The sequence below is a fragment of the Pseudorca crassidens genome, chromosome 7, assembly GCF_039906515.1.
Source record: "Pseudorca crassidens isolate mPseCra1 chromosome 7, mPseCra1.hap1, whole genome shotgun sequence".
Classification (NCBI taxonomy): domain Eukaryota; kingdom Metazoa; phylum Chordata; class Mammalia; order Artiodactyla; family Delphinidae; genus Pseudorca; species Pseudorca crassidens.
In genome coordinates, this window is record NC_090302.1 from 49,332,030 (window position 1) to 49,350,923 (window position 18,894).

Here is an 18,894-nt window from a genome sequence, read left to right on the forward strand (position 1 = left end):
TGAAGCCCCTTCTGACCCCACAGGAAACTCTGGAGTTTAAATGGCCCACTTAACTTGCCCCATGTTAGGTTAAAATGGCCTGGCTCTTTGTACAGCTGCCTCCATCTGTCACTGGATGTGGCCCACACTGGAACAGTGAGCTCCAATGAGGTGGCTCTCTACACGGAGGCCAACCCAAAGGGGCGAACAGCTGAAGGCTGTTTGATGACAACGCTCCCAGCAGCTGGGACAAGTTCTTTCCTGAAGACATTTTACAGGGAAGGGAAAGGATATTGTATGTGGAGAGGGCCAAGGAAGGAATCTGGAAAATCTAGAAATGATGTGTGTCAACACACTTCACAAAGCCACATGGCTGTTCGCTGCCACATCATTTGGGAAAACAGCATGAGGCCCCAAGGTAAGAACTACCTGGGCCTCTCTCCGTAAGATGTAGCTTAATTGAATAATCAAATAATGCACATAAAGTTCTGATTTTAGAAAGCACTCAATAAACATTAGGTAGTATAGTGGGTTAAATGGTAGCCCCCCAAAAAGATATGTTTATATCCCAGAACTTGTGGATGTGACCTTATTTGGAAAGAGGGCTATGCAGATGTAATTAAATTAGGAATCTTTAGATGAGTTCATCCTGGATTATGGGGTGGGTCCTAAATTAATGGCAAGTGTCCTTATAAGAGAGAGAAGAGAAGTAACAGGCAATGTAAAGAGGGAGGCTGAGATTGGAGTGATGCAGACCCAAGGCAAAGAATGAAGCTGGAAGAGGCAAAGAACAGATTCTCTCCTAGAGCCCTGGAGGAGTGTAGCCCTGCAGACACCTGGATTTCAGACTTCTGGCCTCCACTGTGAGAGAATAACATCCTGTTGTTTTAAAGCAGCCAGTCTGTGGTAGTGTGTTGTAGCAGCCGTAGGAAACTCATACAGAGTGTTATACATCAAGCGAGCACATGCCTGGCACTCTATGTGTGTTATCTCATTTAATCCATGCAACGTTCCTATCAGGTGAAGACCCCTGTTATCTTCACTTACAGACAAGGAAACGGGACCAGAAGGGTCATTTAACTTGTTCAAGGTCACATGTCCAGCCAGTGTGAAGCTGGAATTTGATGGCATATGCTGCAGTGCCCCTAAAATCTTCCTCTTTGCGAAGACCTGTCTCTCCTCACAAGGGCCGCCTACACCACAGGCAGGCAGAGCAACCTGCTGTCTCTGTGGGCACGAGGCTCGCCTCTCACAGAACCTGGCACATCCCACTGCTCGTCGCTGTTTTGTCTCTGTCTCTTTGTAGGTCTCTGTCTGGGCTCGCCTCTACCTCTCATGCCCACTCTAGCCTCAGTGTTTTGCTACCTTCCTTTCGCATTGTCTCTCTCTCCGCACATACACACGAACATGTACACCATCAGGCTGAAAATGAGCTGGTAAAAGAATTCCAGGCTCTGTGGCTTGTCCTGCCAGTGACCTTCGTCGCATTCCAGCAGGAGGTGTCTGGGGGCTCTGCCCCGAGGCCGGCTGGCATTGTCCCTTGCTTCCTGCCCAGCACCAGCTGCCTCTCACCCCTGAGGAGCAGTCACATGCCTGCTGTGGGTCAGAATCATCCCCCGTGAGGGAACAAGGCCCAAGGTTAACCAGTTATTACAAATATCCTTTTATTACAAAATATATACCCCACTGTTTAAATTGCTGCACTCAAATGACCTGAACTGGGAAAGTAGATATTTCTTTCAGAGTGAGTATTTAAAAGGAAATAGATATTGAATAGATACTTTCTCTCCATCATTAATCTCTTCTTCATCAGCTTACTCCGAATCCTAGCTTGGTGTCAGACATCCTTCGTTATGATTTGAATGAAACCTTTTAATTTTTTTTTTTTTTGGTCAAAGTTCTCTAGGCTGACTCATCACAGTGATGATACCACCTTTTGCTGAGTGTTTATGATGTGCCAGGTGGTTTCATGCTCAATTTATGGAGGAAGAAACTACAGCCAAAGCATTGAAGCGATTCGCCCAAGGGTAGGGGGGCTGGACGTAAACCCAGATCTAGCTACCAGCAAAGCCCTCTCGATCTCTCTAATCTTCCAACACAGGGGAGGTGTGAGCAGACACTTTGAAATGTCCTGTTCCTGGATCCCTCACCTCCTTCCTCCACCCTAGGCTGGGCTGAGGCCAGAGAGGCAAATTTCTCTCTGTCCCAGTGAAGTGTTGATACCCGGAGTCCTGCTGGAAAAGCCCTTTGTAATCAGAGGCCCTACCTCTCCATCCCACGTCCATCCCACACTAATACCTGTGTGCCCACTTCCCTTTCTCAGACTGCATCCTCTTATCCCTCTCACGTGTTCACACGTGCTCCTTTTTGTTGAGAATCAGAACGCCTTCCTCCCCTTCCCTAGTTGGTAAAGTCCTTGTTATGGGTTGAATCATCTCCTCACACCCACGTTGATCTGTTCAAGTCCTAGCCCCCAGCACCTCAGAATGTGACCTTATTTGGGAATAGGGTCATTGCAGATGTAATTAGTTAAGATGAGGCCACATTGGAGTAGTGTGGGTCCTAATCCAATATGATTGTTGTCCTTATAAAAGGGGAAATTTGGACACAGTCACACACAAGGAGAACGCCATGTGAATGAGGACAACGGCAGAGATCAGGGCGATGCTTCTACAAGCCAAGGTAAGAGAAACACTGCCAGCAACCAACAAACTAAAGCTAGGTGACAGGCCTGGAACTGATTCTCTCTCACAGCCCTTAGAAGGAACCAACCCTGCTGACACTTTGATCTTGGATTTCTGGGCCCCAGAACTGAAATTTCTGTTGTTTAAGCCACCCAATTTGTGGTACTTTGTATGCAACCCTAGGAAACTCATGTACTCCTATTCATTTCTCAAGACCCACTTCAAACGTCCCCCTCTCCAAGCCTGTTCTTCACTGTCCCCCCCCACCCAAGCTGCAGCGTGTGTTGCGCTGTATCGCAATGACTTTACTTATGTCTCTGTTCTGCAATGGAGGCTGAGATTTCAAGGGCAGAGAACACATCTGCTTTATCTTAGTGTCTGCTCCTGTGCCATGTCTGTGCACAGCTGATTGTAGGCACTCAATAAATGCTTGTTGAAGGAAAGGCTAAGGACCGGCATAGCTCACTGGTCCACACAGCCCGGAGGCCTGCCTAAGCTTCATCCCTGTGGTTGGAAGAAAAAGAGCTAAATGTAAACTGTAGGTCATCCTTGGGGATGTTTATAGAAACGAATGAGCTACACAGATGTGCAGTGTGAACAGGGAGTCAGAGCAGGCTTTCTGGTGTCAGAGCAACACAGCTGGGACTGGGGAGGGGGGAGCGGGGAAGGCTCTCGGAAGCCTACTTTCATGAGAGGCAGAGGAAGCTCCAGGGAGAGGGCTCGGCCCCTGGAAGGAGGCAGCAAGCCTTGGCTGTTGCAGGGAAATAGAGATGATGCAACAGCCTGCATCCTGCCTCCTGGGTTGTCCCAGCCCCACCCTGTGGGCTCTTGTCTGGGTCCAGGAGGAAGGCTAGGCTGTTGGGAAAGCCAGGAAGCTCTCTTCTCTACAAAACGCTGGGCCACAAAGAGCTCTAGACCCCCGTGGCCATATTAAGAAAAGAGCAGGTGAGCAGTGTCACAATGCACTTCGCCACAGACCTCCAGCCCTTTAGCATTTCAGGGTTCAGGGCAGTGAGAATGGGTACAGGTTAGTTTGTGAGGGTGTATGTGCTCCCTTGGGACATTCCTCCCAGTCCTGGGAGTTGAGGCTCTATGTCACCTGTTGGGGCTAAGAGGGAGCTGAAGGACATTGGAATTTGATTTATTACAGTTAATGGTGGCTCCAGAGACCAGTGAGGCCCGTGGGCAAGTTGGGCTAAACCCAGGTGGTATGCTTTCTCCTCAAGATTTGTCTGAGTGCTGTGGCATGGGGAAAAAAGAGGAAGAAAAAGCATTCTGCAGCCAAAAATATTTCCGAAAAGAGGAGTGAAATCCCAGCTTAGCCTCTGACGTTATTAATGTGTTAGACTGGGGATCTACACATTACGTGATTTGGTCTAAACTGAGTAGGGGGGACTTCCCTGGTGGTCCAGTGGCTAAGACTGGGCTCCCAAGGCAGGGGGCCTGGGTTCAATCCCTGGTTAGGCAACTAGATCCCACATGCCACCACTAAAAAAGATCCCGCATGTGGCAACGAAGACCCCATGTGCCGCAATTAAGACCCAGTGCAGCCAAATAAATAAATATTTTTTAAAACAAACAAACAAACAAACTGAAGAGGGACAAGATGATATTCACAACCAGTAAGTCCTGGGCACTGAGACACAGAATGGACACCAACTGGGAAGGTGACAGACAGCGAATATCAGCTCTGAACAGGCATATGAGGTGTGTGCATGCATGCACGAGTGCATGCTGTGCAAAGACACATTATCCATGAGAAGCCAATTCACACTATTACTACTAATCTGGAAGACTGAAATGCAAAGGGCTGAAACACTGGGGATTTAAAGGCCCAAGTAATTGGTGATAATGAAGAAATTCTACCACCAGGTATTGCAAGATGCTTCAATGAGCTAATCCAGTGCATCATGATTCCGGATGCACAATAGAACCATCTGGGGAGTTGCTTCTTTTAATACAAAGTTTGGGCTCCACCGACCAATTAAATCATAATTTGTGAGATAGGACCAAAGCATTGCTATTTCTTTAAAGCTCTCCAAGGTGATTCTATTGAGCCAAGGTTAAGAAGGCACTGACTTAATCTTTTCATCAGCAGCAAAATTAAATAATTTTAGTGTTAACAGGGGGGGAAAAGCTGTTTTAAAAGAATAAGAGAGTATTGTATCAGAACAGGGAACATGATTTTGTCACTGAGACTGTGGACTCTGGAGCCAAACCACTAAGGTTCAACTTGTCTTCTGTCACTTATTACCTGTGAACCTACAGTACATCGTTTGGTCTCTCTATGCCTCAGTTTCCTCTTCTGTAAGATGAAAATAATAATAGTACCTATCTCACTGGGTGGTTGTGAATACGAGATGAGTTTATATTGTTAGAATACTTAAAAGAGTACCTGGCACTCTGTAAGCACCATATAAATATTTACTATTAATTTTCTACCCACCTAAGTTTTTCACGGGTCTAGGCTTGTAGTTGAAACTGAAGATGTAGTCTAGTCATCAAAATAGCCTTTCACATAGTGTCCTGCCTTTGGAGGTCGAGTACCGGGGGTACAGAAACTAGAAATACAAATTGGACTATTGGTAAACTGTAGCTTTGATCTTCTATCAGAAGAGAAGAAAAATGTAAAGTATTGAGTGAATTCCATTATAATTACCAACAACTAGAACATTAAAAATAGTAATGAAGAAAATAGTTTTAGTCTAGGAAGGGAAGAATATACAATGGAGAAAAGACAGTCTCTTCAACAAGTGGATCTGGGAAAACCGGATAGCTACATGTAAAGAATGAGATTAGAACATTTCCTCACACCATATACAAAAATAAACTCAAAATGTATTAAATTTCTAAATGTTAAGACCTGAAACCATAAAACTCATAGAAGACAACATAGGCAGAACACTCTTTGACATAAATCATAGCAATCTTTTTATGGATCTGTCTCCTATGGTAAAAGAAATAAGATCAGAAATAAACAAATATGCAAGAGGGAGGAGATATGAGGATATATGTATATGTATAGCTGATTCACTTTGTTATAAAGCAGAAACTAACACACCATTGTAAAGCAATTATATTCCAACAAAGATGTTAAAAAAAATAAAATAAACAAATAGGACTAATTAAACTTAAAAGCTTTTGCACAGCAAGGGAAACCATCGACAAGATGAAAAGACAACCTACAGAATGGGAGAAAATATTTGCAAATAATATGATCGACATGGGGTTAATATCCAAAAAATATAAACAGCTCATACAACTCAATATTAAAAAAACAAACAACCCAGTCAAAATACGGGCAAAAGGGAGAATGATATGTGACTATGAAGGCAGAGATAGGAGTGATGTGGCCATAAGCCAAGGAATGCCCTCAGCCACCAGAAACTGGAAGAGGCAAAGAATGGATTCTTTCCTAGTCCCTCAGAAGGGAGTTTTGGTCCTATGTTACTAGTTTTGGACTTCTAGCCTCTAGAACTGTGGAAGAATAAATTTCTGTTGTTTTAAGCAAAAAAACTCAAAATGGGCAAAAGACCTGAAGAGACATTTTTCCAAAGAAGATATACAGATGGCTAACAGGCACATGAAAAGATGCTTAACATTGCTAATTATTAGAGAAATGCAAATAAAAACACGAATGAGATATCACACCTGTCAGAATGGCTATCATCAAAAAGCATAAAAATAACAAATTGTTGGAGAAGATGTGGAGAAAAGGGAATCTTGTACACTGTTGGTAGGAATGTAAATTCATGCAGCCACTATGGAAAACAGTATGGATGTTCCTCAAAAAACTAAAAATAGAACTACCATATGATCCAGCAATGCCACTCCTGGGTACATATCTGGAAAAAAATTAAAACACTAATTTGAAAAGATACATGTACCCTAATGTTCATAACAGGACAACTTACAATAGCCAAGATAAGGAAGCAACCCAAAGGCCCATCAACAGAAGAATAGATAAAGAAGATGTGGTGAGATATATATATATTTATATTTATATAAATGGACTATTACTCATCCATTAAAAAAATGAAATTCTGCCATTTGCAGCAACATGGATGGAGATAGAGAATATTATGCTTAGTGAAATAAGTCAAAGACAAATACTGTATGATATCACTTATATGTAGAATCTAAAAAAATGATACAAATGAATGTATATGTAAAACAGAAACAGACTCACAGATATAGAAAACCAGCTGGTGGTTACCAACGGGGAGAGGGAAGGGGGAGGGGCAAATTAGGGGTATGGAATTAAGAGATACAAACTACTATGTATAAAATAGATAAGAAAGAAGGATATATTATATAGCACAGGGAATTATAGCCATTATGTTGTAATAACCTTTAATGGAGTATAATCTGTAAAAATACTGAATCACTATGCTGTACCTGAAACTAATATAATATTTAAAATCAACTATATACTTAAATTTAAAACAAAGAAGATAGTTTTAGGATTAAAATAGAAATCTTTATTTGACAATACTTGAGGTGGAGCAAACAAAATGGGATGGAATATATCAAGAGGCATCTTACAGGACTGTGTTTCTAGAGGCTAAAGGAAGTTATCTTGGGCCCTGGTTATAACATAGCCTGAGGGGCAAGTCTGTCTGTGCCCAGTAAATGTGTGTTCCAAGAAAAAGAAACAGAGAGAAACTTTTAAGTGAGACATATTGTTTCTGAATTGCTGGAGCCCTCGTAACTCCTCCCAAAGTGAAAAGGTGGTTTTTTTCATGACCCATTTGACAACTTTATATGCACATTTTAAACTAATTTTGTTATGAGGAGGTTTTATTTATTCACTCACCCAGGTTCAAATTAGACTTCTGGATATCTAACTCATTGGATGCAGAATTTCTCTCATGGTGGTGGGGAATGGGGATGTTCCGTGGGGAAACTGATTCCCTCACCTCTAGGCTTGGCAGAGAACTGGGGAAACTGATTCCCTCACCTCTAGGCTTCATTCCAGAACCAGGCAGTGGACCGGGGTGGCTTCCTTCACTCTAGCTTTGGAAATGCTTTATAGTGGGGGCTGCCTTCTGTCTCTTTGCTAAGTTTCCATACTGGGCCAAAGACATCCCCACATTCTTCCAGAAGATGTGGTACATATATACAATGGAATACTACTCAGTCATTAAAAAAAGAACGAAATAATGCCATTTGCAGCAACATGGATGGACCTAGAGATTATCATACTAAGTGAAGTAAGTCAGAAAGAGATAGACAAATACCATATGATATCACTTATATGTGGAATCTAAAATATGGCACAAATGAACTTATCTACAAAACAGAAACAGACTCATAGACATAGAGAACAGACTTGTGGTTGCCAAGCAGGGGAGAGGGAGAGGGATGGACTGAGTTTGGGGATAGCAGATGCAAACTATTATATTTAGAATGGATAAACGACAAGGTCCTAATGTATAACACAGGGAACTATATCCAATCTCCTGGGATAAACCATAATGGAAAAAATATTTAAAAAGACTTATATATGTGTATAACTGAGTCACTTTGCTGTACAGCAGAAATTAGCACAACATTGTAAATCAACGATACTTCAATAAAAAAATAAATAATAAAAAACAAAGACATCCCCACATTCTTCCAGAAGGGAATAACTTCCCCATAGGTGGCATCCGCCTGGATCTCCACCAGGCCACCAAGTCTATTGATTCTTGTAGTCCATGCTTTCCTTCAAGGTTCATTTTCCTGATTTTTGAAATATATCCTTTAGTAACCTTTTCCAGCAAAGATCTAGAGAGGTCTATTCTCCAAACCTTTGAAAACATCTGTCATAAAAAATAGTTCAGTTGGATGTAGGCTTCTAGATTAAAGTTCTGGGTAAAGATGGTGGATTGAACATATTCATCCAAATTTTGCTTCTCCAGAAACCACATAAAAACCACAATGAGTAGATAGATATTATTTAGAAATGTATGAACATTTAAGAATATGGAAAATGGGAGAGGAGACAACAACAAGGTTTTAGAAGCTAGAAAGAAGATGGAAAAATAAAAACTGACTAAGCAGATCAAAGGAAGTCAGATTTGAAGCTGGCTTGGTTAATTCTGCAACACCATCAACAGTCCAGGAGATGGTGACACCAGGTAACATTAGAAATGGGCATGAAGAGGGTGGCTTAAAATAAGGAGGGTTAGAAAGCCATTTGGGAAGCACTACCTTCCTCGATCCCCTCCATACCCCATGTTATGGATGACTTGTCCTCCCCACCTGTATTAGTCAGTTCTCCAGAGAAACAGAACCAAAAGTATATATACATATACAGAAAGAGATTTATTATGAGGGATTGGCTCATGCAATTATGGAAGATGAGAAGTCCCATGATCTGCTGTCTGCAAGCTGGAGGCCCGAGAGAGCCAGTGGTAGAGTTCCAGTCCAAACCTAAACCTGAGAACGAGGGGAGCCAAAGGATCCACCTGGTCCAAGTCCAAAGGCCTAAGAACCAGGATACGGATGTCCAAGAGCAGGAGAAGATGGATGTCCCAGCTCAAGCAAAGAGTAAATTCACCCTTTCTCTACATTTTCTTTTCATTCAGGCCCTCAGCAGATTGGATGATGCCCACCTGCATTGGTGAGGGTGATCTTTTTTACTCAGTCCACCAATTCAAATGCTAACCTCTTTCAGGGACACCCTTACAGACACATCTAGAAGTAATGTTTTACCAGCTATCTGAACATCTCTTAGTCCAGTCAAGTTACATCATGAAATTAACCATCACACCACCCTAGCAAAAGTATGGATGTTTATTCTGTGAAAAGGGAAAAACAGAAGTATATTGGACTTGGATGACACAGACCCGGTTAAGAGCAAGAGTACCATACTGAAACCAGGGTGAGTAGATGAATACGCAGACACTGAAAGCTGAGTGGGACCCCACCTCCAAACCCTGTTCACCCACCTACCTTCCAGAAATGGTTATGACCAAACGTTTTCTCTCCAGGTGGAAGAATTAGAAGAAGAGTTACCTCTGGGATATCTGACCCAGAGGAAGAACTTAAGATACTGATATTGAGGTTTCCCCCAACAAATAGTCCAGCCATATCACCCTCCAATGAAACGCACTCAGACCTTCCAATCAGCTTTTTTACTCACCCACAATTAAACATAAGCAGACACCTAAATATTACCAGACAGCTGCAGAATGCCTCTAATAAATAAGAAAAAGATCAAACAAACAAACCACAAAGAGAGAAAAACAACTTGGAGGAAAATTAAACTATGAAGGGAAGAGAAAACTTCAAAATAAAACTATTATTAATATCTTCAAAGAGATAAGCAATGATACTAAATCCTAGAAACAGGGTCAGAATGCTATTTAAAAAGGAACATTCAGAGAACATAAAAGAGCCCTTAGAAATTAATAACATGATAGCAGAACTAAAACACTCAATAGAAAGTTTGGAAATTCAGGTGAGTCAATCTCCCCAAAAGCAGAGCATAAACCAAAGAAAGGGAAATATGAGAAATATATAAAATATTATATTATGTTACATAAATTTATATTTGCGTGTATTTTATATAGAAAGTATAAACCCTTACATTATATTATAAAACATTGTATAAAACAATCTAGGAAGGCCAATATCTGAATAATGAGAGTTTCAGAAAGAGAAAACAGAGAAAAGGAATGAGAAAAAAATGAAAGAAATAATTTGAGGAAAACTATCCAGGGACTGGATGTAATAGACTGCTGAGTGGGACATGAGCTATTGTCCAGAGACCACAAGAACAAATATCCAGGGAATGGATGTAACAGAATGTTGGTGGGACATGACCTAGTGCTCAGAGATAAAAGAGGTATGAAATGCCCCAGATTTGAAAGAGAAATGAAACCAAGTGGCACTTCTTCCAGGGATTATTAAGAAGTGGTTAAATGGGCTCTGGAACTCTCAGCCTCTGCCCCACATGCCCTTCCAACTCTAGTTTATATAAGAGAAGATCAGGGCGAGAAAGGAGAATCCTGAGAGTGGGGTGTTGCTGGTGAAGGATGAGAGTACTGTGGCTTTTCCCTCCTCTCCCCTTGGGAGAGGAAAGGGAAGCTGCTTTTTTCCAAATCCCCACAATGTGAAAAGGGCTCCAAATATGAAACTCTCAGATCTAAAGTGTCTTTTTGACATCTTATTCCTTAGCTTGGCTTCTGTTTATACAGTGTGCTTGCTGATCTGTGCCCTGTACCTATATAAATAAATGGAAAAAGATGGCAGGGCAGAGAGGATGCAAGTGTGTAGCAGTCTGTACTCTCACTATTTGGTGGGGGCAAAGCTGTGTCAGTTTCCTGTGGGTTCACAAGTAGCCAGGCTTGAGCTGCCTTGCTAGCACCCCAACCAAGAGGGTGAGCCATCAAGCAAGGACTCCAGTAGCTGGAGTCTGTGGGGTGTTCTATCATGGACTATGTTGGCGTCGGGGGTGGGGTGGTAAAGTCAAGTCTGAGTGGACCTCTCAGGTCAGCAGATGGGTTCGGGGGATGTGAGGAGCTGGAAGCGAGACTCGCATATACAAACAGGGCTCTCAAATGGAGGCATCTTCAGTAACTAGCATGTTAGACAACCTGAATTCACAGAGGCATAAATATAAACTGGTTGGATTTTTTTTCCATTTACTGCCTTCAACCATGCTTTACTGAATCTCCCTATTCTTTAATGACATCTTGTGCAGATTCCACAGCTCTCTGGTCACTTGCATATATAGAAAAGTCTACCACCAGAGGACAAGCATTTAGATCCAGGCCACAGAGAGGGTAATGCTCTCTGAGAGGGAACCACAAAAGCATCAGTTAGGTGAACATTCTTTTTTATCTTTATCCATCCTCCCTGCTCCTGTAATGCAAGAACTTAGACTACAGGAAAAAGACAGAAGGAAGCGTGAACATGTAGAAAATGCCCTTTCCCCACTCAAAGGCCCCCAGGCAGAAGCATAGCTGGTAGTATGGGGCAGGGTGAAGACAAGTAATCAATTGGATATGCAACTAAATTAGATTGTAGTGGACTTTTTTGGCTGGAGAAATAGGCTTGAGGCTGGGTTTCCAGGAACAATGCCCAAAATCATGCCACAGAAATAGCTTGATGAGGAAATTCCACTGTCACCCTAGACTTCAGGAACTTGACAGCATTGGACCTGTTGCCACTGTGAATGCCCCCCAAAGCCAGGCTCCATTGCCACCACTCAAGCCAACAAATGGAAGCACTGAACTGAGCTTATATTTTTTATTAGTCATTTAGAAATTAAAATCTTGCATAGGTGCATCTGATTAATGGATCATGCAAGGTCCATTTAGCTGTGAAAGAAGCTGGGGATTTGAACTCTGAGATCTACATTGGAGCAGTAGAATTTATGGAAATTCTCCATAGTTAGAAAAGCTATTCAGAAGATGGGTCACTGCAAATGTGACACATGTCCACTATAGCTAATATTGTTTAAAATCAAATTGATTATCCACTTCATACTCATTAGGATGGCTGTTACCAAAAAAACAAAATAACGAATGTTGGAGAGGATGTGGAGAAACTGGAACCATTGTGCATTTGCTGCCAGGAATATAAAATGGTGTAGCTGCTGTGGAAAACAGTATGGTAGTTCCTCAAATTTTAAACATAGAATTACCATGTGATCTAGCAATTCTACTTCTAGATATATATACTCAAAAGAATTGGGCTTCCCTGGTGGCGCAGTGGTTGGGAGTCTGCCTGCCAATGCAGGGGACACGGGTTCGAACTCTGGTCTGGGAAGATCCCACATGCTGCGGAGCAACCAGGCCCGTGAGCCACAACTACTGAGCCTGCGCGTCTGGGGCCTGTGCTCCGCAACAAGAGACGCCGCGATAGTGAGAGGTTCGCGCACCACAATGAAGAGTGGTCCCCGCTCGCCGCAACTAGAGAAGGCCCTCGCACAGAAACGAAGACCCAACACAGCCAAAAATAATAAATAAATTAATTAATTAAAAAAAAAGAATTGAAAGTAGGTACTCAAATAGATATTTGTACATCAGTGTTCAAAGAAGCATTATCATGATAGCCAAGAGGTAGAAAGAAGCAGCCCAAATGTCCATCAATAGATGAATGAATAAATTAAACATGGTATATGTGTGTGTGTGTGTGTGTGTGTGTGTGTGTGTGTGTGTGTGTATGTAATGGAATATTATTCAGCCTCAAAAACAAATGAAATTCTGGTACATGTTACAACGTGGATGAACCTTAAAAACATTAAGCTAAGTGAAATAAACCAGACGTAAAAGGACAAATAGTACACGATTCCACTTACGTGAGGTACCTAGAACAGTCAAATTCATAGAAACAAAAACAGAATAGCGGTTAACAGGGACAGTCCTTGAGCAATGAAAGAAGATTTAAAAGGCCTTGAATCAAGAAGAGGAGAATGTGCTTTATTGATAAGAAAAATATCAGAAGCTGGTTTTTTCTTTTTAAGATTTTTTTTTTTTGTGGACTATTTTTAAAGTCTTTATTGAATTTGTTACAATATTGCTTCTGTTTTGTGTTTTGGGTTTTTGGCTGTGAGGCATGTGGGATCTTAGCTCCCTGACCAGGGATTGGACCCACACCCCCTGCATTGGAAGGCGAAGTCTTAAACACTGGCCCACCAGGGAAGTCCCAAAAGCTGGTTTTCTTTTCTAAAAGGTCTTCAGACTCATTCTCTCCAGCTTTAAATAAAAACCAATTATTAATATATGTATAAATCAGAGAGAGAGAATAACCAAATAATAATTAGCCCAGGAACTTTGGAGCCAAATATTCCCTGATCTCCAGTTGACCTTGAGTGAATCACTTAAACTCTCTGCTCTTCAGCTTCCCTGACTCCACAATGAAAAACACAGCTTCCCCACAGAGGTGTTAGGAAATTCCCTGAATTCACTGTTGTCAAGCAAATCCATGGCCTGCAGAAACCCAGGGGAGATATTCTGTTTCTTTCAAATTTATAGAAAATCTAAAAACAGTATATTGAGCTAGAATCATCAAGTGTTCATTTTGGGCACGTAATGCTCCAAACAAGAAAATAGATGCTTTATATACAACTGTTAGTTTTCTTTTTTATGACTCTCAGAAGTCAACACACATTGGTTGCCAGTTGCAATGCAATTCCACCTTCTGTCTCTTTGCCTTTTGTCGTCCTGGTGACTTACTGTATCAAATACTGAGAAGAAAAAGTAGTTGAGCAAAGGGGCAGAAGTGCCAATCTTCTCCTTTCTTGCCAGCTCTCTTGTTTTGTTTTGTTTTGTTTTTTTTCCCTAATCTCACTCATCCTAGCGCAGTAATGGTGCAACCCTGAATCCAGGCGTGTGTTCCCAAGAACCTCTCAAGCGCGTGATTTACAAAGACTGCTTTGGAGTTGAAGCAAGCTACCTTGATCCTTTAAATACAAGTGACATTGTTACCTTAGGAGGAAAATAAGAAATCTATCAGAAGGACTTTTAGGCTTAAATTCTTTTTCAAGGATCCTAAGTTAATTAAAGAGGACAATATACAAAAGAAGATGACCTTTTTCGTATAAGCTATAAACATGCCATCATTAACGAATTGCATTACAGGCAAGAGAAGACAAAGAGCAGTTCTGGTTAAGTTCAGCAGTTACTTAAGTTGATGGAATGGCAGACAGTGTAGTTAATGTTTTGAGTAGTTAAGATATTTTTACAAAGCCGTTCGTTAAAAATAGACGTAAGCATTAAAAATAAATGAATATACTGTAAAGCAATAAACTTTTGCTTAGACTTTGGGATCATATTAATGATTCATCTTTCTGTGTCAACTAAAGATAATTTAAAAATATTAGTCAGAAAGAAAGAATTGTAGGCTGACTACATCTGACTTAACAACATCCTTTCTTGTAATTAGGTGGCTTTTTACTATAGTACCTTGGTGAAGGGAAATTTGTTTTACATTAATAGCAAATGAAAACAAATTTGGCCTTTGTGGCGGGGGAAGAATGCTATATTTCTTCAGCAAAATTACATTATAATGTGCTGACAAATTCAAAACAACTGTTCTGAGTAATGAATGCATAGGGAAACTCCAGACTGAAGGGATTGGAACAGTAATGACAGAAAGGAAATACCCTGATTTTTTTTTCCCTAAAAACTGAGCTGAAGCTCCAAGTGCTTTTCACTCAGTGGTTCCAAATATCTTTCAACAGTGTCACTACAAAAATGAAATGAGGGAAAAGAAAGAGACATCTGAACGCCCGATCTCTTCCCATTAGAAATACATGGTTAATTTTCATGATTAACAAGTCTTCTTTCATTAAGCCCCACTGCCTCCTGCCCAGCCTGGTGGTAGGGAGATATGAATTCCATGTCAGGAGCTCCACTGGTAATGTTACTGTACTCTAGTTTCAAGAGCATAAGGTTTGGTGTCAGATGCCTGGGTTTGAATCTCAGCTCCACCACTTAGCAACTCTGTGACTTAAAAGCTGCTTAAGGTCCTTAACCTCTCTGAACCTCATTTTCTACTGTAAATGAGAGATAGTAACAGTCACTGTTCTAAGATGAAATGAGATGATGCATGTGAAGCACTCAGCACAGGCCTGACACATAATAAGCGGTTAATAAATGTTAACTATCTTCTTGTTTTTTGCTACAAACTTGGATAATTTAACAACTCCCAAATGCACAACTCAACTTATTATTCAAAAATTATTTAGGCAGGGAATACCTGCCTAAATTAGTAGAATTCAGTGATTTCTTTCAGGGGCCAAGGTTACTTTCTGGTATGAATTAGAAGTACAGGGAACTATATAATTGCAGAACAAGAAGGAGAAGAAACCGTGATGTGGTCCTTAACATTGGCAAAGAAGTCTCAAGGAAGGAGAGAGCATGGTAGAGTCCATAGTACATTGATCTTGGAATCAGAAAGAACCTGGATTCAGTTCTTAGCTTGGTCACTATAGTGGGTTGAATGCTGGCCTTCAAAAGATATGTCCAGTTCCTAACCTTTGGTACCTGTGAATGTGATCCTTATTTGGAAATAGGGTCTTAATAGATGTAATTAAGTTAAAAATCTTGAGATGAGATCATCCCAGATTTAGGGACTTTAGACACTTGTCCAATGACAAGTGTCCTTATAAGAGACAGAAAAGAAGACAGACACACACAGAGGGGAAGTCCACATGAAGATGTAGGCAGAGTTGGAGTGATGTATCAATAAGCCAAGGGATTCCAAGAACTGTGGGCAGCCACCAGAAGCTCGGTGAGAGGCACGGAATGGATTCTCCCTCAGCTCCTTTAGAAGGAATCAACCCTGCTGACACCTTAGTTTTAGACTTCTGGTCTCCAGAACTGTGTAAATATATATTTCTGTTGTTTTAAGCCACCCATTTTATGGTAATTTGTTATGGCAGCCCTAAGAAAGTAATACAATCAGTAAGTTGGAAAGTTAGTGGACCTCTCTGAGGACTAATGAGATCAAGAATACAAAGACACCGGCACATGAGAGGCATTCGATAAACGTTCGCTGAAAACATTCTTTCTCTTCATCTTCACAACAACCCAGCAAGTTAAGTATTATCCTCACTTTCCTATGAATAAATGGATTCCCTGAAAAGTTGACCAACCAGCCCACAGCCAGGTGAGTGAATGGCAGGTTTTTTGGCTCCAGTACTAGTATCTTCTCAACCATACCAATTTGTCCTCTCTCTTGCTTACAGAGTTTTACCAAAATTCTGTTTGTTACTTACTACATTGTCACTGTACCTGACTAAACTGCCATGAATCCCATGAATCCAAAAAATAAAATATTAGCTGAGGAGGGAGAGGAAGAGACAGTAAAAGTGGTGTGTATGGAGGAAGTCAAGGAAAAGCACACAAAATCCAAAGGCAGATCATTCATCTCAAATCAGGATGTTAGAGAACGGTTCACAGAAATAATGAAAGTTTTGTAGTAAGCCCTAAGGGATAGAGAGGAAACCTTTCTTAAATTAATAATTTTACTGATAAAGAGTGGTTATCATCTAATTATAATATCTCAAATCCATTACTGCCCACCTGGGAATTGAAGGCTGGGTTTGACAGAGTCTAAGAATCACAAAGGGGGGCTTCCCTGGTGGTCCAGTGGTTGAGACTCCTAGCTTCCACTGCAGGGAACCCGGCTTCAATCCCTGGTCAGGGAACTGAGATCCCACATGCTGTGCAGTGCAGCTGAAAAAAAAAAAAAAGGTAAAAGAATCACAAAGGTAATAAATCTTCATCACTTACTCATTTATAGAAGTCAGGAAAAGAGCACTTTTTGAATGATTAAAAGGTCTTTAGGTTTATCAGAAATGTGGATTATCTCACTTTTCACTCATCTCAAACATTTTGTTAAAATGATCTTTTAACTTTTTTCAGGAATTGAGAAAAATACAAGTTTTTTTTAAAAAATAATTTCTTTTATTTTTGGCTGTGTTGGGTCTTCATTGCTGAGAGTGGGCTTTCTCTAGTTGCAGCGAGCAGGTTTCTCATTGCTGTGGCTTCTCTTGTTGCGGAGCACGGGCTCTAGGCACGCGGGCTCAGTAGTTGTGGCACACGGGCTTAGCTGCTCTGCGGTATGTGGGATCTTCCCAGGCTCCAACCCGTGTCCCCCGCACTGACAGGTGGATTCTTAACCACTGCGCCACCAGGGAAGCCCTTGGCTCTTAAACATAGGAAAAGAAGTGCTCAAACTCACTCATTAAAAGAATGCACATTAAGGGCTTCCCTGGTGGCGCAGTGGTTGAGAGTCCGCCTGCCGATGCAGGGGACGCGGGTTCGTGTCCCGGTCCGGGAAGATCCCACATGCAGCGGAGCGGCTGGGCCCGTGAGCCATGGCCGCTGAGCCTGTGCGTCCGGAGCCTGTACTCCGCAACGGGAAAGGCCACAACAGTGAGAGGCCCGCGTACCGCAAAAAAAAAAAAAAAAAAAAAAAAAAAAAGAATGCACATTAAAACCACATTGAATTAAAAGTAATTTTTTACGTACCAAAACTCAAAACATTTGAGAAAATTTTGCTTTGTAAGGGTGTAAGGCAGTGGACCCTCTCATGCATAGTGGAAGTAAAAATGTTTGCATCCTATATGAAGGGCAATGTGGAAATATGTATCAAAATTTTAAATATTCATATCATTTTAACCCTGTAATTCTATATATAGGAATTTATAAATCAAATAGGCTTATATATATCCAAAATGATGTATGTATGTCCAAAGTTATTCATATTATTGTTTTTTGTAATATTAAAAGATTAGAAATGACCTGAATATGCATTAACAAGGGAATGGTTAAATCATCATGGTATATCTATATAATGCAACACTGTAGGAGTATTTTCAAAATTAAGATTCTTTTTATGGACTGATTTGAATAATCTCCATGAAATATTGTTAAGAAAAAAACAAGGTACAGTACACCGCATACATCATGCTAAGTGGGAAGAATATGTATGCTCATCTTGTCTATAGAGCAGCTCTTAAATGCGTCGCAAGAAACTGGTGACAGTGTCTCCTGATGCGGCAGCAGCACGAGGCTGCGTGCAGAGGATGGAGTGGCAGGTGAAGGTGCAGGAGCTGGGCCCCGCCGGGCGCAAGTCCCGGTGTGTGAACGAGGTGCCGTCCTTCTACGTGCCCATGGTCGACGTCAACGATGACTTCGTGCTCCTTCCGGCCTGACGCGGTGAGACAGCTGCCCGGGACACAGGCGAGCCCCCTACGTCTGCCGCCGAGTCCGGGAGGTGGAAGGAGACCACGTCCCCGGTGGGGACACCCAGGGAGAACCCCGCGCTGGGCCCCTGGCACGCGCCTCTTTCACACCCGCCGCCGCGGGAGGACGCGGAGCCGGGGTCGCGTGCACGGACACGGTAGCCTCAGGCTCTTTTCCGGCGGCTGCACGGGCATCTCAGGAGCTGCAGGACGAAGAGCGTTTTTAAAATTCCTTGTTCCATTTCTGATCCACTAAAGAGAATAAAATTAAGGCGTCCACCCCTCACCAACAGCGGCCTCCGGGGCGGAGGGTGGGGAGAGCTTCGGACCGGCTGCTGTCCTGTTGCCACGAACCTGCCTGCGGACTGTGCCGGCCTCGCACCTGGGCTGGGACGCCGGGCCGGGTGAGGGTCTGGCTGCGCCGCCCGCCTCACAGGGACACAGAGGCAGGACTTTCGGCTGTGTTCTTAATGGAGTCAAATCCACGTGGTTTGTATATTTTTTCCTTTAATCTTGGGCATTTTGTTTCTCTTTCTGAGA

At 42.0% G+C, this 18,894-nt stretch overlaps 1 protein-coding gene across 4 annotated transcripts in view; it reads right to left on the reverse strand.

Annotated features, from left to right (window-relative positions):
- The window catches only part of MAMDC2 (MAM domain containing 2), a 183,052-nt gene extending 166,183 nt beyond the window's left edge, over positions 1-16,869 (reverse strand). For 2 of the 4 annotated variants that reach the window (XM_067744194.1, XM_067744193.1), the window contains exon 1: positions 16,688-16,869. The gene's annotated coding sequence lies outside the window, so the exon portion shown is untranslated. The remainder of the gene's footprint in view (positions 1-16,687) is intronic. The other 2 variants (XM_067744190.1, XM_067744192.1) reach the window with 2 other exon arrangements.
- Between the last annotated feature and the right edge of the window lie 2,025 nt (positions 16,870-18,894).